The sequence below is a fragment of the Prionailurus bengalensis genome, chromosome A2, assembly GCF_016509475.1.
Source record: "Prionailurus bengalensis isolate Pbe53 chromosome A2, Fcat_Pben_1.1_paternal_pri, whole genome shotgun sequence".
Lineage (NCBI taxonomy): Eukaryota > Metazoa > Chordata > Mammalia > Carnivora > Felidae > Prionailurus > Prionailurus bengalensis.
In genome coordinates this window covers 74,740,883-74,766,863 of record NC_057348.1, presented here as the reverse complement: position 1 = coordinate 74,766,863, position 25,981 = coordinate 74,740,883, and the positions used below count along the sequence as shown (strand labels likewise).

The following is a 25,981-nucleotide window of genomic DNA, read 5'->3' as shown; positions in this document are numbered from 1 at the left end:
GAGTTGGATGTTCAAATGATGGAGCCAACGATATGGGTCCGCCGATAAACTGTATTATTAAAATTAATTTCATGATTTCTTTTCACTTTTAAGATGTGGCCACTAGAAAATTTTAAATTACGTACGTGGATTGCATTATATTATTATTGGAGATCACTAAAATAGAGAACCTCTGAAACAATAAATTTTGACATAGAAATCTTTGTTTTGGTTTGGATAAGGCTTAGCAACTCTGAGACTAAGATTACGCTGCAAAGACTGGAGAAATGAGGCAAGGAAGGAGGAGACCCTTGCATGCATGATCAAGCAGTTGCCACAGTGGGCAGCCCAGCCTCAGTGCCACCGGGAGCTCGGGGAGAAAGTATCAAACACCCTTTAGATATCCTAACTGGGGAGCAAGGGAAATGGGACATTCAGCCATCAACTCCTGTCAGTCATTGGTTGAGGGCTGTTCCTTGTTGGGGGGATACAGGAAAAAGTCCTCAGACAAACAGCTGCTCTCGCGAGCAGTAGCAACTAAATCCAGTGGGCTCAGAAAGGGTAGCTACTAGGTCCCTGCAACTGAAAATATTTTTAAAATGTGCATTTTAGCCACACAACCACTTAACAAACTTGCGGAGAGCTAGCACACAGAATGACTCCACCTTGATAATTAATAAAACAGCAACTATAGTTTAAGTCTAACTTGATAGTTAAAAATACAGCAACTATCATAACCACATTCAATTCAGCAAGCATGTGTTGGTTAGCGTATAGCAAAAAAAAAAAATGTGGGGAGGGGAGGAAGTAAAAAGGGGAAAAAACCCTACTTCCTTCAATGATTGCAGTCTAGCGGAGGAACCAAAGTATTGAAATAAAAATTGCATTCCAAAGCAGGTTACATTTAGCTCTGCAGTAACCATTCAAAATATTTGGGAGTACAAAGTAAAGACAAAATGCCCATCATGTGTAAAGATAGATAGTAATTAATACAAAGCAACCGTGGAAAGGAATGTTTAAGACTATGGCTATCTGAAAAGGGCTTCTGGATGACAACATTCTCCTATATGGTATAGTATGCATGGTGTCTCAATATGGTTTAAAATGAAAACTCTTAAGTTTCCCTTCTCCTGTTGAACCATTCAGAAACATCCTATGAAGGCAAACTGCCATAAGCTAGATCAAAACGAAACAAAACACCTTTCTGGATTTCCAAAACATCAAAGATTAGAGTGGAAAACTATGGGGAATGGGTGAGGAGACTGAATAGAAAATATTGATGGTCTTGATTTGTATTTCCCTGATGAGGAGCGACGTTGAGCATCTTTTCATGTGCCTGTTGGCCATCCGGATGTCTTCTGTAGAGAAGTGTCTATTCATGTTTTCTGCCCATTTCTTCACTGGGTTATTTGTTTTTCGGGTGTGGAGTTTGGTGAGCTCTTTATAGATTTTGGATACTAGCCCTTTGTCCGATATGTCATTTGCAAATATCTTTTCCCATTCCGTTGGTTGCCTTTTAGTTTTGTTGGTTGTTTCCTTTGTTGTGCAGAAGCTTTTTATCTTCATAAGGTCCCAGTAATTCATTTTTGCTTTTAATTCCCTTGCCTTTGGGGATGTGTCGAGTAAGAGATTGCTACGGCTGAGGTCAGAGAGGTCTTTTCCTGCTTTCTCCTCTAGGGTTTTGATGGTTTCCTGTCTCACATTCAGGTCCTTTATCCATTTTGAGTTTATTTCTGTGAATGGTGTGAGAAAGTGGTCTAGTTTCAACCTTCTGCATGTTGCCATCCGGTTCTCCCAGCACCATTTGTTAAAGAGACTGTCTTTTTTCCATTGGATGTTCTTTCCTGCTTTGTCAAAGATGAGTTGGCCATACGTTTGTGGGTCTAGTTCTGGGGTTTCTATTCTATTCCATTGGTCTATGTGTCTGTTCTTGTGCCAATACCATGCTGTCTTGATGATTACAGCTTTGTAGTAGAGGCTAAAGTCTGGGATTGTGATGCCTCCTGCTTTGGTCTTCTTCTTCAAAATTACTTTGGCTATTCGGGGCCTTTTGTGGTTCCATATGAATTTTAGAATTGCTTGTTCTAGTTTCGAGAAGAATGCTGGTGCAATTTTGATTGGGATTGCATTGAATGTGTAGATAGCTTTGGGTAGTATTGACATTTTGACAATATTTATTCTTCCAATCCATGACCAGGGAATGTCTTTCCATTTCTTTATATCTTCTTCAATTACCTTCATAAGCTTTCTATAGTTTTCAGCATACAGACCTTTTACATCACACTCAGATATCACCTCACGCCAGTCAGAGTGGCCAAAATGAACAAATCAGGAGACTATAGATGCTAGAGAGGATGTGGAGAAACGGGAACGCTCTTGCTCTGTTGGTGGGAATGCAAATTGGTGCAGCCACTCTGGAAAGCAGTGTGGAGGTTCCTCAGAAAATTAAAAATAGACCTACCCTATGACCCAGCAATAGCACTGCTAGGAATTTACCCAAGGGATACAGGAGTACTGATGCATAGGGGCCCTTGCACCCCAATGTTTATAGCAGCACTCTCAACAATAGCCAAATTATGGAAAGAGCCGAAATGTCCATCAACTGATGAATGGATAAAGAAATTGTGGTTTATATACACAATGGAGTACTACATGGCAATGAGAAAGAACGAAATATGGCCCTTTGTAGCAACGTGGATGGAACTGGAAAGTGTGATGCTAAGTGAAATAAGCCATACAGAGAAAGACAGATACCATATGTTTTCACTCTTATGTGGATCCTGAGAAACTTAACAGAAACCCATGGAGGAGGGGAAGGAAAAAAAAAAGAGGTTAGAGTGGGAGAGAGCCAAAGCATAAGAGACTGTTAAAAACTGAGAACAAACTGAGGGTTGATGGGGGGTGGGAGGGAGGGGAGGGTGGGTGATGGGTATTGAGGAGGGCAACTTTTGGGATGAGCACTGGGTGTTGTATGGAAACCAATTTGACAATAAATTTCATATATTAAAAAAAAAGAAAAGAAAATATTGATGGTCAACACGTGCATAAATGTAGAGGATGAAGGGGATCCAGGGAAGAAACAGGTGCAGATAGTCCAACATCTCTAACACCACCACAAAAAGAATTTGGGGAAGAAAGAAGTAGGTCTTTCCCACATTGATATCTATTATATGACAAGCACGGTGTCAGATTCTGAGTATATAAGCTGAAAAGATAAGGCTGTGGGAGACTGTACTACTGTCGAATTTACACCTCCTTACCAGACCTGATTTGGGGGAAGATTACACTTCCAGCCCATCAACACTGGCCTTGGCTGCGGGACATGGCCAATTCGATGGGAGCACAAGTGGCACGTCCTACTCCTGAGCAGGTGTCAGAGTCATCACACAGTCCTACCGTTTCTTTCCCCTCTACCCCGAGGCCTGTAACATTCCAGATAGGTGTTGCTTCTCCAGACTGGATCATAGAGGGAAGAGAACTTGAAGCATGACCGCCACTCATATTTTCATGAGCGAGAAATAAAGCTCTGTTGCTGGAAGCCACTGAGGTACTATGAGCACAGCATCACCTGCCCTAAATGGCCTGAGAAAAATGGTTCACCATCAATAGCGGAAATGCTGAAAGATGGAGAAGGCTGAAATCTAACAGAAAAAGAAAAAGCCAACAGAGTTAGCAGAAAAGCACTAAAGGCATTTACACAAACATTGCCGAAAGTAAATCCAATTGGAAGGGTTAAGGACAAAGTGGATGGCTTAGCAAATGGAAGCCCAAGTGCTAGTCAAGTGATAGATAGGTGGATATGAAAGAGCGGCGAGGCCCAGAATCATGCGTCCTAATAGAGGGCAGATAATTTAGAGAGAACACCCAAAACCAGACACGTGACTTACCTGGATGGATCCAGACCCAGATCAATCTAAAGCCTACAGCCCTAAAAGGTGCAATTAGGAGGCTCTGAATCCCCTAAGGCCCCCTTTTTCAAAATGGTAAGTGTACACCTTGGGGGTACTTAGTGGTTTGTCTAGGGCACATAGAGCCGTGAAATAAACCTAAAATATATCTCTGGAACATCAATTTACTGAGGTTGGAGGGGAGCAAATGGAGAAGAAACCATTCTTTTGTAATCACTAAGCAACCTGTTATGACGTACGATGAAAAACTACAGAGACTAAACACAGAACTCCAAGACGTCTCCTGTTTTTAGCTGTCCGCTTCAGAGCTCTGCTCCGTGGGTCCTTCCCTGCAAGCGTGCAAAGCACTGAGCTAAGGCAGGGCTCATTTCTACCCAGAAGGATGCTCTCCCCTCAGAAGGTAATACAAAGCCTGCCGCAGTAACTGCTGGTTATGAGACGATACAGCCATGCAGGGTATCTGTAAATAACAAAAAAGTAGCAGGGAAGGGTGTTCTTTTCCCAAATATTTAAGAAACAAAGCACATCAAGTTAATCCCACAATTGCCTCTTCTTTCAGAACAAGAGAGAGAATGAAAGAATTCAGGCTTCACTCCATACACTGCATTCACCCAGCCGAAGCAATAAACATTTTTTAAAAAATGAAATAAGAGTCCCAGAAGAATTTTTTTAGATATCTAAGAGTGGCAGAAAGTTCAAATTATACACTAATGGCTTAAACAGATGAGTTCAATTTAAGCAGATAAACTGAAAGGCTTATTTAAATAACTCTTCTTTGCCAATTATTAAAATTCTTAATTTTCCTCCATGATTATTAAGGTTCATAAATCATTTGGTAATAACCCTATCGAATTTCGTCTAAAATTCTGCCTGAATCAGAAAGGAAAAGGCTCTGGAGAGAAACTGTTCACCTATAATATGCCACAGAGAAGTTCTTCTGCACAAAACCTATTGCATAATAAAACTTTAATGTCGTTACCCTATGTGAATCACAAAGATGTTTTAAATTAGAAATAAATTCTTACAGCTAAGCTCAGATTTCACTGCATCTGAAATTTGTTCCATATTCCTCTGAAAATTACCATTTCAGTAATTCAGTCTTGAATTATGTATTGCACAGAAAACAAATTCAAAATTCCACAACCTACAACTACATGAGTACATTTTCCCTTCTATTTCTTTATGTCATTCCCTATAAGGTAAGCTCAAATTATTATTCTAACTTGGGGTCACATTCTCCTCAGGTCTTAAGGTAACATGAGGCCAAGTGAGTCTACTCTCTTTTTTTAATTTTTATTTTTGAGAGAGAAAGAGACAGAGCGTGAGTGAGGAAGGGGCAGAGAGAGAGGGAGACACAGAATCTGAAGCAGGCTCCAGGCTCTGAGCTGTCAGCACAGAGCCAGAGGCAGGGCTCAAACCCACAAACCAAGAAAGAGATCATGACCTGAGCTGAAGTTGGACGTTTAACCGACTGAGCCACACAGGTGCCCCTAAGTGAGTCTATTCTAATTAAGTTGTCTGATTGCCAACTAATACTCTTCTTTAGACAAGATCTAAGAAGGACTCTCACCTACCGAAGGACCCTGTAGGCATATGGTATAATAACAAAGCTCTGGTGTTAGAGGTTCTTCATTTATTTTTTCAATTGGATCATTTATCAGTGTCAGCAGCTGCTGTTTCTCCAGCCCAGACAATGCCCAGGCCTCACTTTCTTCCCACACATCCAAGGGAATTGGCTTGCTTTTCCTTCCTCATTAAAGCTACTCCTACCCACGCCCTCCCTTGGGTGTCACACTCTTGCAAAGCTAGGGAGAAGGAAGCAGTCTCCATAGTTCCCTTCTGCCAAGCTGTCCTGGAAAACAAGACCGGGTCATTTTGGGTTTCATCATGGAGATAATCAAAACTTAGCAGGCATGCAAAAAGTGTACAAGGTTTTAAAACCTTACAAAGGTCTGAGAATTACTGCCTCCAGTCAAAAAATCTCTTTATTCCCTTGCTGAGTAGTATCTTGAGGCTGTTGCTTTCTTCCCTTACTCCTGTAAGCACTACTCATGATAGCCACCTCCCCGCCAAGAATGAAGTTTAATTATTTAATGAATTATTTAATAAAATCTAATTAAATAGGTAGAGAAAGAACACTGCAGGTACACCATCATGGAAGGTTTCAGACATCCATGTTATTCAATAAAAGAAATCATAGTCCATACCTAATTAAATGTGTTTCCAAATTGTTTGACATCAGATTGGTCCTTAGTAGCACCAATTCCTTAATTATTTGTATATATGTCTTGGGGTAGTTGGGGTAGGCAAGGAGAGAGGAGCAGGTTCCCAGACATACTGGGCTCCTGGATAGATCTCATTCGTGTCTCTCTTCAGCACCTTGGACAGCCCTTCAAACTCTTCAAAGATTTAACTTCTGTAGAATCAAAGGACCATTACCGCATCAGTGTTTCCTATGGCACTCTGGTAAGTGAACAGAGGAATTACAGACAGGTTTTCTTCAAGGTGAGCCAAGTTCCTGGTGAGAAGAGCCACCACAGACTCTGAACCATGGAAGTGTCTCAAAGTCCTGTCATAGGCACTGGGTTTAAAAGCAGGGCTGCATTTAGCTATTTGATGATTAATGAGTTAGGCTGTTTATTGTTAGATGCACTAAATTCTGAAGCATTAAAAATATACTAATATTTGTTAATACTTATGCCTAGAACTTCAGGATCCATAAAGAGGTACCATTTTGTTAGCTCACCTTTATCCCAGTTACTTCAGACATCCATGTTATTCAACCAGAGTTGAGGCATTAATTTGATTAAATTGTAGGCACAATGCATAGAATGAATTAATAATTTCTAAGGAACTAAACTCAGGGGAGCAATCACTGAAAATTCAGGGGCAAGCCCACATTCTGCCATATACATGACACTTCTGTGCAATGGTGTGTACCATACAGCCCTGGCTGTACTTGCAAAATCAAACCCAGTGAGCTTTATTTGCAAGGTTATGCATGTCTAGCCAACCACCTTAATCAATAGGTATTTAATACCTATTAAACAAGCAAGGACTTTTTGAATTGACTTTTTAAAATATGGTAAATGTAGAGGTGCCTGAGTGGCTCAGTCAGTTAAGCATCTGACTCTTGGTTTCAGCTCAGGTCACGATCTCACAGTTCGTGAGTTTGAGCCCCACATAGGGCTCTGTGTTGACAGTGTAGAGCCTGCTTGGGATTCTCTGTCTTTCTCTCTCTCTCTCTCTTTCTCTCTCTCTCTCTCTCTCTCTCTCTGCCCCTCCCCTGCTCACTCTCTATCCCTCTCAAAAAATGAATAACCAACTTTAAATATGGTAAATGTAGTAGTTATTTACATTTATAGGTAACTTTTGTTATAAAAAGAAAAAGATGGACTGGAAAAAATAAAACGCCACACACATTACAGGAATATTTTCATTAACTTGCCTCTCAGAAACTGTGAGTTGACAGCCAACAGTATTGGCATATAAAAGTTGGATCTGAGGAGATATAATGTCACAAAGTTGTGATTTCACAAAGGTAAGTCCTATCATCTCATCTGTGATCATGAGCATATAGAAGTTCCCATAGTTACATTATGATTTTTGGCCTTTACTGACATTTTTCTCTTGAAAAGGCTAAGTAACATAACAAAGTTAAAACTGGCCCAATTTCTCAAAATTCAGACAGGTTAACTCAATCTTGAAAGCCATGTTAGTAAGATTTCTTACCATTTTCGAAGCTTAGAAGAAAATTAGGTTATCAAAGAGATAAGGTTTAATAGAGCCATAATCAGCACCTTGATTAACAGATGACTAATCTGAATCTACTTATGATCAAAGATAACATTAGCCTATTGAACAGTACAGGTACTATTAGTCTGTGAAGAAACAGAGCTCTCTCTCTGTTACAAGTTCAGATGCACTTAAATTGGAAGATGATAGTTTTTCAAAGGTAAAAGCAGCAGGGTCTCTAATATTAACATTTTTTCCCCACGCTTTGAACTCTTTGTAGTTAACAGGAGCCATCATTAAAAACCTAGCACTGATCTCAAAGAAAAATTTTTCCATTAAAAAATTTTCTTGGGGCGCCTGGGTGGCTCAGTCAGTTGAGCATCCGACTTCAGCTCAGGTCATGATCTCTTGGTTTGTGGGTTTGATCCCTGCTTTTGGCTCTGTGCTGACAGCTCAGAGCCTGGAGCCTGCTTCGGATTCTGTGTCTCCCTCTCTCTCTGCCCCTCCCCCGCTCATGCTCTGTCTCTTTCTGTCAAAAATAAACATTAAAAAAATTTTTTTTAATTTTTTTTAGCATATATTAATGCAACAGATATGAGAGAGAGGAAATCTAAGTGGGTTTTGAAGTCACATTCATGGGCTAATCATGGTAGGGGGTGGTGCATGGACAGGTGATAGACATCAGAGAACATCTCAGTTTCCACAATTTTATCCCAGATTCCTAGCCCAATTTCCAACTATCCTTGTCAGCAACTCCAAGTAATTATGATCAGAAAACCAAATCTAATATACTATTTACCTTTTAACAAAACAAAACTAGAAAGCTAGCTACTAGTAATTCCATATACATTTTTTCCACATAGCTTCCTTAAGCCAACTAACTTGAGTTCATACAGATCTCTATTCTGGTCTTCTGGAAAGCTGGCCCGCTTGTGTGTGTAAGGGTATAGAATTGCCTAGTTAGAACTATTAAAGTCACCACATGGATGCTGGATACAACTTGACAGTATACTTTATTGCCTTTAGGCAATTGAGTTTGTGATCCCTGAAAAGTCATTCCAATTTCTTCTGTGTGTGTGTGTGTGTGTGTGTGTGTGTGTGTGTGTATTTGATGCATAAGGAGCTTCATAGGTATTATATAAACCCCTTTTCAACCTTTACCTTAATACCGAGGGCATAGTGTTTAATATAGTAGGGAGGAAACCGACCCAGAAATTAAGGGAAACTCCATGGGACTCCCACCCCAACCATGGCTTCTTGTCCTGTGGCTTATTGTTCAGTGTCCCCTTCTGTGGGACCATGAACATGTCCACAGTAGAAAGGATGTAAAAGTTTTAGAAAAACAACTGCTATGTCAAGTTATTAATGAGATGTATTGATGAGAAGGAAGGAGGTATCTTGGAATTTATTATTCCAGTCATAATATAACATCCAGAACATTCCTGAGACTGCCATTTATGATACAGTAGTTTGTTAGAGCTACCGTAACAAAATACCACAAACAACAGAAATTTATTTCTTCACAGCTCTGGTGGCTAAAAGTCCAAGACCAAGGTGTTGGCAGGTTTGGTTCCTCCTGAGGACTCACTCCTTGGCTTGCAGACAGCTACTTTCTCGCTGTGTCCTCACGTGGCTTTTGTATGCATGTATCCTTGGTGTCTCTCCTGCTCCTTATAAAGACATCAATCCTAGTGGAGTGGGACCCACTCATATGACTTCACTTAATCCTAGTAATGACCTCTCAAATGTCCTAATCTATAAATACAGCCGCAACTCTGAAGTGTGCTGACGGTTAGGACTCCAATATATAAATTTAGACATACACAATTAAGCCCATAATAATATTCTCAAAGCAAGCCTTTAGTAGAGCAATATGACCACAAGGTCTAACACTTACTGACTGGTCCCTTTGTTCCAGATACTGTCCTAAGTGCCACAGCTCTATCACCTCATAATCCTCAAATTAACTCCATGAAGTCAGCACATTTTTACCAGTGAGAAAACTGAGGCATAGAGTCTGAGAAACCTGCCCAAAGGTCATACATCTGGTAGACAGCAAGCCAGTATTGGAGCCTGGGTAGTTTAAACAGCTTGTGGGTTGTTTAAACTCCACAATACACCTCCAGAGCCCACATGCCTCCTGCCCTCTACCACCCTTTGTCTCCAGGCTACAAAGACACAAATGACAACTGAGGATAAATGAGGCTGTTCCAAGAAGAATCAACTGTTGATCAATGAGAATAATTTAACTAAAGACCATTTTCTGCGCTCCCATGGTACTGTTCTAATCTTTAAATTAAAATACCGACTGTTCATGTGTTTCTTTACAAAGCTCATGGTTCCACAGAGTACATTCCATGAGATTCATATAGCACGGATGGGTTAAATGGATGGGTTCTGGCACCACAACGCCTGGCTTTAAAACCTGAGCTCTGTAACTTCTAACTGTGCAACCTTGGGCCACCCACTGAACCTCTCCAACCCTGTGATTCCTCATCAGTAAAATGAAGATGATAATAGCACTCACTTCCTAGAGCTATCACAAAGGCCGAGGGAGACAGCCCATGGAAAGTATCAGCAGAGGGCCAGGCACACACGATGCATTCGGTAAATGTTGGATACCACGATTATTATTCTACATAATATTTTCCAAATGAGAAAATATGCAAAGAATAGGTGTTTAAGAAGTGCTTGACTGAACTAAGTTTGCTACATGTTATATTATAAAGAAGTATCTTCATGAGGAATACACAAAACCTCCCCGAAACAAGCTACTTGGGATTTTAGAATGCTTCCTTTATTTTTATGTCTAAGTCTAAAATACACAGTTTTGCTTTCCAGGAAGATTATTTTTTTAATAGCTTTAAATGTTGCAGCAATAGGGGCGATGGGTGACTCAGTCGATTAAGTGTCTAACTCTTGATTTTGGCTCAGGTCATGATCTCTCGGGTCATAAGATTGAGCACTGGATCAGGCTCTGCACTGTTAGTGTGGAGCCTGCTTGGGATTCTCTCTCTATCCCCCTCCCCCACTCACTTGCTCTCTCTCAAAATAAATTTAAAAAATGTTGCAGTCAGTAATAGAGGATCCTAAAGTCCATGGGAATAATTTCTGCAGATATATAAGAGCCACTGAACAATGGATCTAAGAAATACCAAGCCAATATGATAAACTGCTGTAAGGAAACAAGATAGCATGCATACCAGTGGCAAACGAATGATCAAGTTCATGCCCATAATGAAAGCTTTTGTGACATATACTCAGTTTTTTCATATGCAAAGCAGAATTGTAATTGTGGAAGGCTAGGAGAATCAAGTGAGACAGTGTTTGTACAAAACGCTTTATAAATGGCTAGGCCTATTTGTGGAAAGTCTTAATAATAAGAAATACTTCATCACTGCTTTTACCTAAGCCAGTCAGACAGGGCTTGGAAATTTGTCAATTCTTAAAGCTCCTTAGGAAATTCTTATAATGATCCAGGTTAAGAACATATTCAAATAGATGTGCAATTAAGGAAACCATTATCTTTACTATATTGATATCATCTCAGGCTTGCATCCAACTTGTTACTACCATATGATGGCTCTTTAGAGACACAAGTCAACTGTGCGAGCTGGTTCAGAAGTCTGGAGTGGGGCCCGGGAATCAGTATTTTGACAAGGACTCCAGGTGATTTTGATGGTTATTTGGGAACCTCTACTGCAGTTTGTTGCTGTGTCTACAATGTAATTGACAGTTAGTGTGTTGATGCAGCTGTCGTATGAGATGGCCAAAAAGACACTTAAAAATATGTCTGGCTCCAGGTTTCCGTCAGTTACCATCAGACATTCCTTCTAAGGCACCCATCACTTAGATTGGAACTCCTACGCACAGTGTATGTGGGGTGTGCGGGCTGACTGATGAGAGAGAATCACAGACAATGGGAACAATAATACTGACACAAACCTGAAAGTCAATTGCAGCGTGTCTATGCAGATTTTCAAGGCCATTTCAGACAGTCTTCCCAGGCTCAGATGAGAGATATCTCTACTTCTCTGCATCCCATTACCACAACAATACAGTCAATCTGGGGATCATTTCGAGAACATCCAAATTAAGTAATACGCTTACTTCACAAGGGAAGCGGAAGACATATGGAACTGGTCTCTAACTGGATGCTGAGGAATGGGGTAAGAAACCCTCCCCAGCTGGCACAGTTAATTAATGTAGTCAAGTAAAACACAATTAAAGAGAAGTAACAGCACAGGATAGACGGAAGGGAATGATCAAAGTAATAACACAAAGAGCTTCCTCTAGAAGTGATTTCTTAAATGGGTAACAGACACCAAAGGGAGCTGCACAAATAGTGATCCTTGGAATGTCTGCAGTTTGGGTCAGATTTTGGTTAGGTTTCAACTAGACCTTTTTATTTACATACGCCATAAATAAGGAGATATTCTTGCAGATGTGGCAAAACAAGTAAGAGTAAAGAGGATAAAAGATGGATAGGTTTTCCAGGAAAGGCTTTTGTTTTCTTCCTCCCCTCTAGCACTATGGACAGCAACACCCTAATAGTCACAGGAAGCAAGCAGACTCCTTTTGCTCCTATGAAGCCAATGAGCACAATAGAAGAGGCCCAATGGATGTGTCCAAAATGCAATAAATAGAGACACTATAGAGAAATGTAGGGGAATTTGAAGTGCATGGGCCACTATATTCTTTTGACACCTACAGATTTCCATTCTCTGTTCCCTCCCACAGAAGTCGGTTGTATTGGCAATCACAGTGGGTCATACTTACCAAAAAAGGAATCTAAATCAAGACTATACACACAAAACACATCTTTGCCATAAAAACAAGATTATACAGGAGGCTGACAGTCTTAACTAGGGGACTAGTGGCCAGATTATATTCCCTTGCTTTTTGCCACACGGTGGATGTACTACATATAAATCAGTTAAACTAAGAGCCTTGCAGCTGAGCATATAGCCACTTCATGAATATTTAGCACACAATGCAAGCTGCATTACAGAATGAGAGCCTGGCGGTCACAGCCAGTAGACACCCACTGAGCCCAGAGAGTCTAGATGGCAATGGGATTGTGGGAATGCATAGAAATCACTTTTTCAAAGAATACCAATTAGAGTGAGAGTAAACTTGGGCGCTAATGTTAAGTGATGAAACTAGGATACCAAAATGCATCATGATGGAAGTACAGGAATATCACCTCAGAACCCTTTGTCTTCTTTGTACTATTTTAACTGCTTATAAAGAAAGAAGACTTTTGCACACTAGACCACCAGCTTGACAAAGACAAGAACTATGACTGATTTGTTTATTATTTTGTTTCCAAAGCCTTGTGCTTAGTAGACACTCAATATTGATGTGTTGAGTCAGCCAGGAAATGCTTTTTTGAGAAAGAGGCGGCAGGCGGGGGGGCAGGGGTAGAGAGAGAGCGAGACAGAATTCTAAGCAGGCTCTGCACTGTGAGAGCAGAGCCCCAAGCGAGGTTCAAACCCACAACCATGAGATCATAACCTGAGCCGAAATCAAGAGTCAGATGTTTAACCAACTGAGCCACTCAGGTGCCCCAGAAATGCTTTTGATATATACTTATCCATGAGGAAGTTCTTTCTGGCCTGTTACAAATATTTACCTACTGTCTTCAGTGAACTGTCCAGCTCCTAATTCATGTCAATCCCTCCAAATGTGTACTAGAGCCCATCTCCAACTGCCTACTCAAGGACATGAGTCAGTTGTTGTTCCTTCCTTTCTCTGTGATTCATCACATTTTCCTTCTATACTAAATGAGTCCCATTAGTATCCCTAGAATTTTGCCATCGTAAGAAAAATGTTCTCTTGACCCCATTTCCTCCCCCAAGTTAGTTTTATTTACTTGCAACCCTTTAAATTTTTTTTAATGTTTATTTATTTTTGAAGGACAGTGAGACAGAGCATGAGCAGGGGAGGGGCAGACACACACACACACACACACACACACACACACACACAGAATCCAAAGCAGGGTCCAGGCTCTGAGCTGTCAGCACCAGAGCCCAATGTGGGGCTTGAACTCATAACTGTGGTATCATGGCCTGAGCCAAAATCTGCCACCCAACCAACTGAGCCATCCAGGTGCCCCTTACCTGCAACCCTTTAAAGCAAAACCTGAAAACTTGCTGTCTCTACACCTCCTGATACTCTTCACCTTGCTCTACATACTCTCTACTTGCACAAGAAAACCTGGGGCTTTTTTCTCTGTAATTCTCATCCTTTTCTAGAAAACAATATAATCTGCTTATTTCTTATGTTTTCTTTATTGTCTATCCCCGTGTTTTGGAATATAAGATCCAAACATGGACCTTTGTCTTCACTCAAGTGACCTTTGTCTTGACTCAAGCTTCCCAAAGATCTGGGTATATTCCTGACAAGAAGACACTCAATAAACGTAAGACAGAGGGATGTGCTAGGTAGTTACAGATTATAGTTCTGAACCTGCAGCCACATGCTATCATGTATCAAGCAACCTGCAAAAATTCCCTGAAAGTTGGTATTAAGAGAAAACATTTTAAATGTTGGAAAATATTTTGCACAGTAAGATGGTTTTCAATATTACGGAATTCTCACAGAAACTTATGGAGAGCTGGAACTAGAAGGATCTCTAGGTAAACTTTATTCCCAGAGATGCAGACACATACCAATTCTCTTACAGAGTATTGTGCAATCATGGAGTTTAAACTTTAATGGAAAAACCCAGTATAAATTCAAGCAACAAGACTCGACAATAAAGTTTCTCAGAAGCAATGAACTAGTATCACTTCAAAATATTAATGCTCTGCAGTAAAAACATCCTACCAGAGAAGAGTGAGCTTGCTCCAAAATATACTTGTAAAAAATGCTAACACTGGAGAACGTAACTGGGATTCAAGGACTGAAAAACTTCCTGCATAATTAAGATGACTTATTATATTAAATTAGTAAATGTATGCAAAGCTCTTGGAAGATTGAAAATATTATATGTGCCAGCTGATATTTATGGAGTAGCATAGAACTAAGGCAGCTCCAGAATCCAGGAAGGGGCCAGAGCCTTGTTCTAGTCTTGATAACCCAGGTTATAATCAACTCTAAGCCATATCAGACATTCTCCAAGGGCTATTTTGCTGCCAAAAATGAAGATAAAAGAAGTCAAGTAAATGACAGTGAAGAGGGGCTTTGGTATTGAATTGGTAAGGAGGCACGGAATATCCAAGACAAAGAGTGAAGACAGAGAATATGTGTGAGAGGAAGGATATACTTACTAAGTACCTAATAGGTGCCAGAAGGCATGGAAGATTTTTTTAAATGACTAAGACAGGATGTCTTCCTTTACATATTCTGTAATGTAATGAGGACATACACACTGTTATATAAGAAAAATGGAGCAAGAGTTATCAGATGAAGTACAAAAGAAATATACTACAGGAGTATACAGAGGAAGAGAGATGTGGACTGAGGAGACTGGAAAGACATCAGGTAGGAAATACCGTGTAAGTTGACTGTAAGGGAAGGTGGGATTTGAACACATGGGGATGGCGGATCAGGCAAGGACAGTTCAATTCCAAGGAAGCGCTTGCAGTGGGGGAACTGGAAGAAGAGCTTGGAAGTAAGCAGTCTAGTCCTTAAAGGACACCATGAGACACAGGCCACCAACTCTTCACTCTACCAACTTCCTTTCTGCCTTTCATTATACCACAGCATCTGGATTCGAACCAGCCTCCCTAATGTGGTACCTAAGAGAATTGCCATCTATATCACTGATAGGCTGTTTCTGCCAAATACTATAAAGGACAGTGTGATCAAATATTATAAGAAACAGTATGATAAAATCAGAGGAAGGCTAAAGAAAGGTTTAGTGAGAAAACGTGAGAGAGTGCGGAGGCTGCTTGGGATTCTCTCTCCCTCTCTCTCTGCCCCTCCCCCATGCACTCTCTATCTCCCTCAAAATAAACAAACCTAAAAACAAAAACAAAAACCAATTCATGCCCTACAAAACAGGGAACGGAATAAAAGGACAAAGACTAACCAAGCAGAATCTTCTCAAAGTTGTGCAAATACATATTCTTAAAAGGCTTACTTAAGGGACTTACTCCAGACAGGTCAGAGATTTTTCTGAGTTAGAATGTATGGAGTCAGACATGTTTTAAAGAACAGAGAGAGTTACTGGTAGAGAGGTTTTTGGGTAGGTGCAGATTGAGTATTAACACACCACTCCACATATCACTCTTGCTTTATTATACTTCATTCAAGAAAAAAAAAACTTTTCACCACCCCTTTTTTTAAAATTTTTTTTAACGTTTATTTATTTTTGAGACACAGAGAGACAGAGCACGAATGGGGGAGGGTCAGAGAGAGGGAGACACAGAATCTGAAACAGGCTCCAGGCTCTGAGCTGGCAGCACAGAGCCCGACGCGGGGCTCCAACTCACAGACCGTGAAATCATGACCCGAGCCAAAGTCGGCCACTTAACTGACTGAGCCACCCAGGTGCCCCTTCACCACCCCATTTCTATGCTGCTTTCTTGCTCTATAGACTATTCACTCTCTGTTGGACAGGTTTCATAGAAGGCATGACTTTTGGTAGGAGCTTCTCTTACACACTCTGCTGCAAGGTCACCAAAATTCTGTCCTGCTGGTCTACCATGCCCACTTAAGACCTTGGCAGGTCCTCATCCAGCGTCAAAACACTTCCTTTCCCTCCATTTGACAGCTTTGTCTATTATATAAAGGACCCAAAGGTAAGTCTGATCCAATTTAAACCTTGTTATGTTTTGCTAAAGGATATCAACCAATGGGCAATAAATTGAATGTGAAGAATTAGCCCCGTATCCCACACTTAATAACGTTCACGAAGGTCATGATGGCATTTCAAATAGTTAGGCCACTGCAATCTTAAAGAGCCTTCCTATTTCTACATTAACATAAATTAAATATGTTGGCCCTGGCCCTGAACAAATGATTTCTTTTCAAACACATAACCTAGAATAAAGTTTATTTTAAATGAAAGTATTAAAAGCAGGCAACAGGAGGAAAATGTTATATAAATAATCAACCTGTGATTTGTACCAGAGGTGCCCTGGAATGAGTGAGCCCTCATCCCAGGATAGAGAATTCCTCCATGACTTACTTCAGTGGCCACAATGGAACCAGGGTAATTAGGGTCAATTTTAACCACCCTGTGAATGTCTTATTACACCTCTCATAAGAAATTCCTAATAAGATGTAAAGGAACCACATTTTCATTCTTTAGGGACAATACAAACAAACCACATATTTTTAACTGATAACTGTCATTCTATTAAAGTCTAACAAGAAGAGTGTCCAATAAGTTAACAGACTGTATTAACTGCTGCCTTTCCTTTAGGACATTAATAATGCTTATTATTTAGTATACTTACACGTATAGCAATACGTATATATTTGGTATAATGTAGCCCATAGGTCATCCCATAGACATGGATATTTTTATAGACCCAATTATAAAATTGAATCAGTGCCAACATTTAATAATTGAGTTATTTCCACTGGTGCACGGCCAAAGTTAGTGGGGGTAGGGGAGAAACAGTCAGAAGTCAGGTGCCAGAAGCCAGGACAGAGCACTCGTAGCAGGCAGGCATACCACCAGGCAGGGGGGAAAGCTCTGCTGGTGTGCCAAGTGGGTGATGAGTCTTGGCCAACCATCCTAGATTACAGAGGAGGGGCAAAGTGCAGGCTGATGTGAATCAGCCCCAGCCAAATAGCAGAGAACACTCTTGGTTGGTACAACACAGGAAACGAGAAGTTAGCCCACATGGTCAGGAGACTAGTTACATAAAGTGTATCACATAAATAAATATATATTGGGAATAATGGAAGCCAGATGGCTCATCTCAAAGAAGGAGGTACAAATATGAAAAGAGGGAAGACTCAAAGCAGGAGATATTGAATTGTAATTGGAGATATCATGGTTTCAGAGAGATGAAAAAATACAGAGAGCGTGTAATAAGTTTATGTGTGTTTATTCTGTTCAGTTAGAAGACTTATAGAAGCACGATACCCTAAAAGCAAAGAATATACCCAGCACTCAGGTCTTGGTTTCTAAATGTCATTCTCGACTTAGGGAAAAAAAAGACCAAGTCTCCTTAAAGAAACCATTCATTGAAGGCTGGGGAGGACAGGCACAGCATGAAGCTGGAAAAGAAAAAAGAAAAGAAAAGAAAAAGGAAAAAATGTTCTCAAAGAATGGGGACATGTATAAAGGACACAGGAGTCACCACTGGCAGTTCCCACTGGCCAAATTTAGGGCAACTGTGCTGCAAAACAACTAATAATAATGTATTACAACCCACTGAATAAAATAGGAATCTCTATGTCCATACTAATATAATTAGAGGAGAAGGGAACATTTTACCAAGGAGTAGAATGCCAACTAATAAGTGTTGAAGGAATTGGGGCAGGGGGCGGGGAGAATCACCATTTAGCAACCATTAGAGTAACAGCTGATTAAGACAAGAAGCTTCAACGGATAAAAGTAGTAGCGAAAATTTTCAGAAGGAACAGGTTATTTACCGAGTCTCAAAGCGTATCCCCACAAAATACTTCTTAGGTACTTACTAATTTAAAACTAAATACTAGGGCAACCTGGCAGGCAGCCTCTTTTTAACCAAGTGATAAAAGTGGATATCCAAAGTAAATGCAAAAATCAACATCATGTGCATCCTGAAATCATGCACTGGGAAGAACACAGCATCACTTCTGTAGAAATCCTGCCAGGAGGCATCACATGAAGCTCATCCTGAGAGATTATCAGGCAAACCTAAGTCGAGGGACATTCTACAAATAAACACTGCTCTGTACTCTTCAAAAATCTGCAGATCATGAAAGACAAGGAAAGACTGAAGAATGTCTCCAAATTTAAAGAAGCTAATGGGACTTGACAAGTAAATGTCAGTATGACCCTGGAGTGGCCCCTAGACCTTGAATAACATAAGTGGACAATATGTTGCAAGTAATTTCTCCCAGTCTGTAGCTTGTCTTTTCATTCCCTTAACCGGGTCTTTCTCCGGGTCTTTCTCAGTTCAAAAGCTTTGCCATAGACAAAATCTGGGGTTTGTGAATTAGGTGGTAATATGGGATTCATGGTCATTCACTAATTCTGATGGATTAGCTGTGGTTTTGTAGGAGAGTGTCCTTTTTGTATACTAGATAGGTAACATGTGCATGGATGGATGGATGGATGGATGGACAGAATGATAAAGCGATTGGGAAATCTGAGGGTATACAACAGTTCTGTGTACCATTTTATAACTTCTTGTGAGTTTAAAATTAAAAAAAATAAAACATACAAAACCAATTGGGAAAATTCCATGTAAAATATGGATTTGATCTTCTCTAGGAAATCAGATGTGGCAACCTGGGTGACATTCTCATGTGACAGAAGTGAGCTGGAGCTGACAGCTGTTTTTTTACACCCTATGAATCCTATAATGCAGCCCAGTCCTCACCACTCACTGTTTCACTACTTGTCTACTTCGCTCATTTATGTTCCCTCCCCAGCTCTACAACAGTATGAGTCTCTGGCTTTTACCGTAGAGCACCTTTATCTGATACAAGCAGTAGGCAGTAAACTTTTTCTGGGTAAAGGTGTGAAAGGGGATGTTTCTCACCAGAAAGTTTTATGGAGATAATTATACACAGTCACACTGAGTTGGAGAAAGAAATACAGAGATCCTTTGTATCCTGTCCGCAGTTTCGATGTTGCACAACTATAGTAAGAACAATATCAAAACATAGATAGAATCCACCAGTCCTATTCCCCTACTTTTTACTTGTACTCATGCAAACATGTGTATTTAGTTCTACACAACCTTATCCCATGTATAATTTCATGTATCCATCGTCACAGTTAGGACACAGAACTGGTCCACCAGGACAAGGATGACCTGTGTTAACTTAATATAACCACACCAGTCTCCCTTCTCCCATCCCTAACCCCCGACAACCACTAATCTTTCCTCCATTTCTGCCATTTGGTCATGCCAAAATATCACGAATGGAATCATATAAAATGTAACCTTTTTTTCACTTGGCATAATTCTCTAGAGATTCATCCAGGCTACTACATCTACCAGTAACTTCATTTTTATTGGTGAGTGATATTCCATGCTTTGGAAATACAACAGTCTGTTTAACCATTCACTTCTTGAAGGACATCTGGGATGTTTCCAATTTAGGGCTATTACAAATAAAACTGCTACAAGCATTTGTGTATAGGTTGTTGTATGAACTTAAGTTTTCTTTCCTCTGGGATAAATGTGTAAGAGTGCAGTTGTTGGGTTAGATGATAGCTGTAATTTTTAAAGACATGGTCAAAATGTTTTCCAGTGTGGCTGTATCATTTCACCCCAGATATGAGTAATTCATTTTCTCCACATCCTTGACAACATTTGATGTTCTTTAGTATTATCACTAATTTTTATTTTAGCCATTCTGAGGTATATAGTGATACTGTATTTTAATTTTCATTTGCCTGATGGCTAAATATATGTTCAACATTGTTTTTTTTAACTTATTTATTTTTGAGAGAGAGACAGAGAGAGCAAGTCAGGGAGGGGCAGAGAGAGGCAGAGAGAGAATCCCAAGCAGGCTCTGCACTGTCAGCACAGAGCCTGATGTGGGGCTTGAACTCACAAACCGTGAGATCATGACCTGAGCCCAAACCAAGGGTCAGACACTTAACCAAGTGAGCCACCCAGGTGCCCCTAGGTTCAACATTTTATGAATTGCTTATTTGCCATCCAGATATCCTCTTCAGTAAATGTCTATTCATATCTTTTGACTACTTTCTAACTGGATTGTTTGTGCTTTTTGCTGCTGAGTTTTGAGTTCTTTCTATGTTCCAGATACCTATCTTTTTATTCTCTTAACAGTTCATTTATAGAGCAAAATATTCTGGTTTTGATGAGATCCAACTTATCAAATTTTCCTTTTTTGGATTCTGCTTTTGGAGTCAAGTCTAAAAACCTCTTTGGTAAGTTCTACATTCTGAAGATTTTCTCCTATTCTTTCTTCCAAAAGTTTTATAACTTTATGGTTACATTTAAGTTCTTGATTCATTCTGAGTTAAATTTTATGTAAGGGTGCATGTTTGGGTCAAGGTTCATTTTTTTGTCTATGGATGTCCAATTACTACAACACCATTTATTGAAAAGACTTTCTTTCCTCTATCGAACTGCCTTTGTACCTTTTTCAAAAATCAGTTGAGTGTATTTGTGTGGCTCTATTTCTGGGCTACCTGTTCTGTTCCATTACTTATGTATCTATCCTTCTGCTGATATCAAACTGCAGCAATATAAGAGGATTTAATATTGAAATAGAATGGATTCTTCTCTCTTTATTCTTGTCTCTATTCTAGGGTCTGGATGCTTCCATATAAATTTTAGAATAAGCTTGTGTATGTCTTTTAAAAAGCTGCTGCTAAGAATTACACGAAATTTCATTAAACCTACAGACCGATTTGGTTATAATTCACATATTTACTATGTTGAACTTTCCAATCCATGAACATGGTATATCTTTTCATTTATTTAGTTCTTTGAGTTTTCATTAGCATATTGTAATTTTCAGCATATAAATACTGTATGTATTTTGTGAAGTGTGTACATAAATATTTTCTTTCTTTAGAATGTTACTATGTTTATATATCTTTGATTTCCACATGTTCATTGCTAATGGATATAAGTATGATTGATTTTGGGGTGCTGATCTTGTATCCTGTGACACAGCTAAACTCACTTATAAGTTCTAGGAGTTTTTGGTTGCAGTCTTGGGATCTTCTAAATACACAATGTATCTGCAAATGGATGGTTTTATATCTTCCTTTCTGAACTGTGTGCCTTGCATTTCCTTTTTCTTTCTTTATTATATTTGCTAGAACTTCCATTTCTATACTGGACAGCACTGGTGAGTGCAGACATCCTTGACTTGTTCCCAATCTTAGGGAAAAGCATTCAGTCTTCTGCTATTAAGTATAGTGTGAGACTTAGTTATTTTGTATATACTCTTTATCAAGTTGAGGTAATTCCCCTCTATTCCTAAATTGCTGAGCATTTTCATTACAAATGAGTGTTAGATTTTGTCACATATTTTTTCTACTTCAATTAGTATGATCATAAGGTTTTTTTCTTCCTTACATTGTTTATATGGTGGATTACACTGATTGATTTTGATATGTTAAACCAGCCTTATATATCTTGAATAGATCCTACTTGGTCATTCTTATAATTCTTTTTATATTGCTAGGTTTGATTTACTGACACTGTGTTACAGATTTACACACCCATTTATTTGGCCAGCTCATCTCCACCCTCACGCACCTGACTCAGCTCTTAGCATTTATATTATTAAATCATACGCCATTTTTCAAAGGTGGTTTTCTCCTGAACTTCTGGCTTTTGCGTATGTCATTCTCTTGGGTGACTCTTCTCTCCCGTCCCTGCTAAAAATAAATTAATTAATTAAAATCTCTTCACAGTATTTCCTTGTTGTCCTTTTACTGGCTACAGGATCTATAGTGATACCATTTGTTTCATTCCTGATATTGATGATTTGAGTCTATTTGGGGATTCAGTTGTGCTGAAGATTTATCAAATGTATTAATTTTTTTGGAGAACCAGTTTTTTATTTCATTTATTTTCTCTATTGCTTTCGATTTTCACTCTCATTGATTTCTGCTCTTTTGTATTTCCTTCCTTCTGCTTGCTCTGGGTTTATTTTGTTCATCTTTTTCTAGTTTCTTAAGGTTGGAACTTAGATCACTGATTTGTTTCCTTTCTTTGTTTCCAATGTAAGCATGTAATGCCATAAATTTCCCTGCCAGCATTGCTTCAGCTGCTTGAAAGATTTTATTTTCAAGGCCTTATATTCGCTGCATTTGACACCCCTCCCCGCCCCACCGCCGATAAGAACACTTCATTTCTTCTCAGGATCCTGTATCTAGAGTTCTGATACTTTCTATACTTTCTCCTATTAAGCCTGAGTATCTAGGGAAAAAAAGCCTTATTAAACTCATCCTGATTAAGGTCTGAGCAGCACATATTTTTTCTCTTGCAGGGGCACCTGTATTTTCACAAGGCATACAGTTTCCAGGATCAACAGCCATGGGAAGAAGGGAACTCTGCCCCTGTACCCCAAATCGTGCCCGCTAGAGATAAGATCCTCTCAGTAGACCTCAGTTACGCAGATTGCAGATAATTCTGGGCATGGCCACCAAATCTCTAGCCGTCTTTTGTCATAAAGATACTAAAATAGATATCAAAAACACAGGGTTAGAAGCTTCAAGAACGCATCAGAGGAAGTGGTTGAAAAAAAGTGTATGAATAGAAACAAAGCACAGGTCCTCAATTTGTTGCCGGGAACAGCCTCACTGGCATCTCCTGGGAACCTGTCAGAAACGCACATTTCTAGGCCTTACCCCAGACTTACTGAATCAGCAGCTCAGGGGTGGGGCCCAGCAATCTGTGCTGTCCTGAGGCCTTCTGGGTGATTCTGATGCAGCTCAAGTTTGAAAACTGCTGCTCTGGTGGGCACAAAACTTGGCGCTTGACGTTTTTACTCAAAACCCAGAAGGTCTGATGACCGGACAGGAGGCTCTGTAGGCTAGCTGAGGTTCTCCACACTCTGAGGTAGGATGCTGTCCTTTAGAATTGGATCATTATCCCAGACAGATGGATGGGCTCACATTTAATCAAGGCAGTGGTTACTTCAGAGGAAAAGTCACTGTTAGCATAAAAGGTGGATACCCAGGGGCCCCTGGGCAGCTCAGTTGGTTAAGTGTCTGACTCTTGATTTCAGCTCAGGTCATGATCTCACAGTTCATGGGATCAAGCCCACGCCGGGCTCTAAGCCGACAGCATCGAGCTTAGAATTCTCTCCTTTCTTTCTCTCTGCACCACCCCCACTTGCACCTGTGTTCGCTCTCTCCCCCAAAATAAATAAACAGTTAAAATAAATAAATAAATAAAAGGTGGATACACTAACATATTCAGATCATGTTATCTGTAGTAAAAAGAAATAACTCTAAGGTAACTGCTGGGCCTACGTGTTCAAGAAAATTGCAAAAATTTTCCAAATGTAAATGCAATTTGCCATAAATAAAAATTTTATTCACACATTAACACACTGTGGGAGTATATTTGTATTTACATTTTGAAAAACTTCTATTCTGTTAAGTTTTATTTTTAATTACTTATATGCATATGTATTAAAAAATGTCATGAGACTGCTTGCAAAAATTCACATATTCAACATTTTTTCCATCCCTGAAATAAAAACATGCTCTAAGAGAGTGCTCAAAATGATCATTCCTGTCACTAGGTTCAGCTTCAGGTTGAACAAGTGTTTTTTGTTTTTTTTTTTTTAATTTTTTAATTTTTATGTATTTTTGAGAGACAGAGCACGAGCAAGGGAGGGGCAGAGAGAGAGGGAGACACAGAATCCAAACCCTGAGCTGTCAGCACAGAGCCCAACGTGGGGCTCAAAGCCCGGAACCAGGAGATCATGGGTGAGCCAAACTTGGACACTCAACCGACTGAGCCACCCAGATGCCCTAGGTAGGACAAGTATTTTTTTTTCAATATATGAAGTTTATTGTCAAACTGGTTTCCATACAACACCCAGTGTTCATCCCAAAAGGTGCCCTCCTCAATACCCATCACTCACCCTCCCCTCCCTCCCACCCCCCATCAACCCTCAGTTTGTTCTCAGTTTTTAAGAGTCTCTTATGCTTTGGCTCTCTCCCACTCTAACCTCCTTTTTTCCCCTTCCCCTCCCCCATGGGTTTCTGTTAAGTTTCTCAGGATCCACATAAGAGTGAAAACATATGGTATCTGTCTTTCTCTGTATGGCTTATTTCACTTAGCATCACACTCTCCAGTTCCATCCATGTTGCTACAAAGGGCCATATTTCATTCTTTCTCATTGCCACATAGTACTCCATTGTGTATATAAACCACAATTTCTTTATCCATTCATCAGTTGATGGACATTTCGGCTCTTTCCATAATTTGGCTATTGTTGAGAGTGCTGCTATAAACATTGGGGTACAAGTGCCCCTATGCATCAGTACTCCTGTATCCCTTGGGTAAATTCCTAGCAGTGCTATTGCTGGGTCATAGGGTAGGTCTATTTTTATTTTTTTGAGGAACCTCCACACTGTTTTCCAGAGTGGCTGCACCAATTTGCATTCCCACCAACAGTGCAAGAGGGTTCCCGTTTCTCCACATCCTCTCCAGCATCTATAGTCTCCTGATTTGTTCATTTTGGCCACTCTGACTGGCGTGAGGTGATATCTGAGTGTGGTTTTGATTTGTATTTCCCTGATGAGGAGCGACATTGAGCATCTTTTCATGTGCCTGTTGGCCATCCGGATGTCTTCTGTAGAGAAGTGTCTATTCATGTTTTCTGCCCATTTCTTCACTGGGTTATTTGTTTTTCGGGTGTGGAGTTTGGTGAGCTCTTTATAGATTTTGGATACTAGCCCTTTGTCCGATATGTCATTTGCAAATATCTTTTCCCATTCCGTTGGTTGCCTTTTAGTTTTGTTGGTTGATTCCTTTGCTGTGCAGAAGCTTTTTATCTTCATAAGGTCCCAGTAGTTCATTTTTGCTTTTAATTCCCTTGCCTTTGGGGATGTAGGACAAGTATTTTTAAAGCTTATGTGCAAAGCACTCGATCCCGTAGACATAAAAGGATGAAAGCAGCCACACAGGTCCCCTGTGCTGAGAAGAGATTAGTAAGGAGAAGACACGACTCCAGCTTTCAGTCACTGGATGATTCTAATAATTGGAATAATAACAATAATGAATACTAATTGGAATATCTGAAGTATTATTCTTGGACTGTAAGTCCAGTTGGGTGCTCACAGCTGTACTCACTGAAATGTGACCAAAGAGTTGGTAATCTGAGCCCACACAGCCCCTAAGTTATTCAATTCTTGTTGCAGTTAGCACAGTTGCCATAAGCATGGCATTTTAATGGCAAGTTTATTAGCAAGAAGGAGGGAGAAAGGCCAAGGACCTTCTTTCCTCTCTGGGACCTTCTCTCTGCTCATTAACACAATCGGCAGCAGGCAGCCAGATGAAAGTAGGCGATGTTCACACCAGTCAATTCTGCTACTCATTAGCAGCTTTGGTAAGACAGGCAAAATAAAAAGGAAGGAAAAAAAAACACTTTGGGGAGGACATGTGGAAGTCAGATTTTGTTCTTGCTGCTGGATAGATTTCTATAATTCTTGCTCTTTTTGGTACTCGTCATCATGGAAAATCCCAAGCTCTCTGCAGAGTTCACTCTATTCCCTTTTGCTCTCC

The 25,981-nt window shown here is 40.0% G+C and overlaps 1 protein-coding gene across 7 annotated transcripts in view; it reads right to left on the bottom strand.

Moving 5' to 3' along the window:
- Positions 1–25,981, bottom strand: part of AMPH (amphiphysin) — a 250,199-nt gene that overhangs the window by 112,716 nt on the left and 111,502 nt on the right. The gene's annotated exons all lie outside the window — the stretch shown is intronic.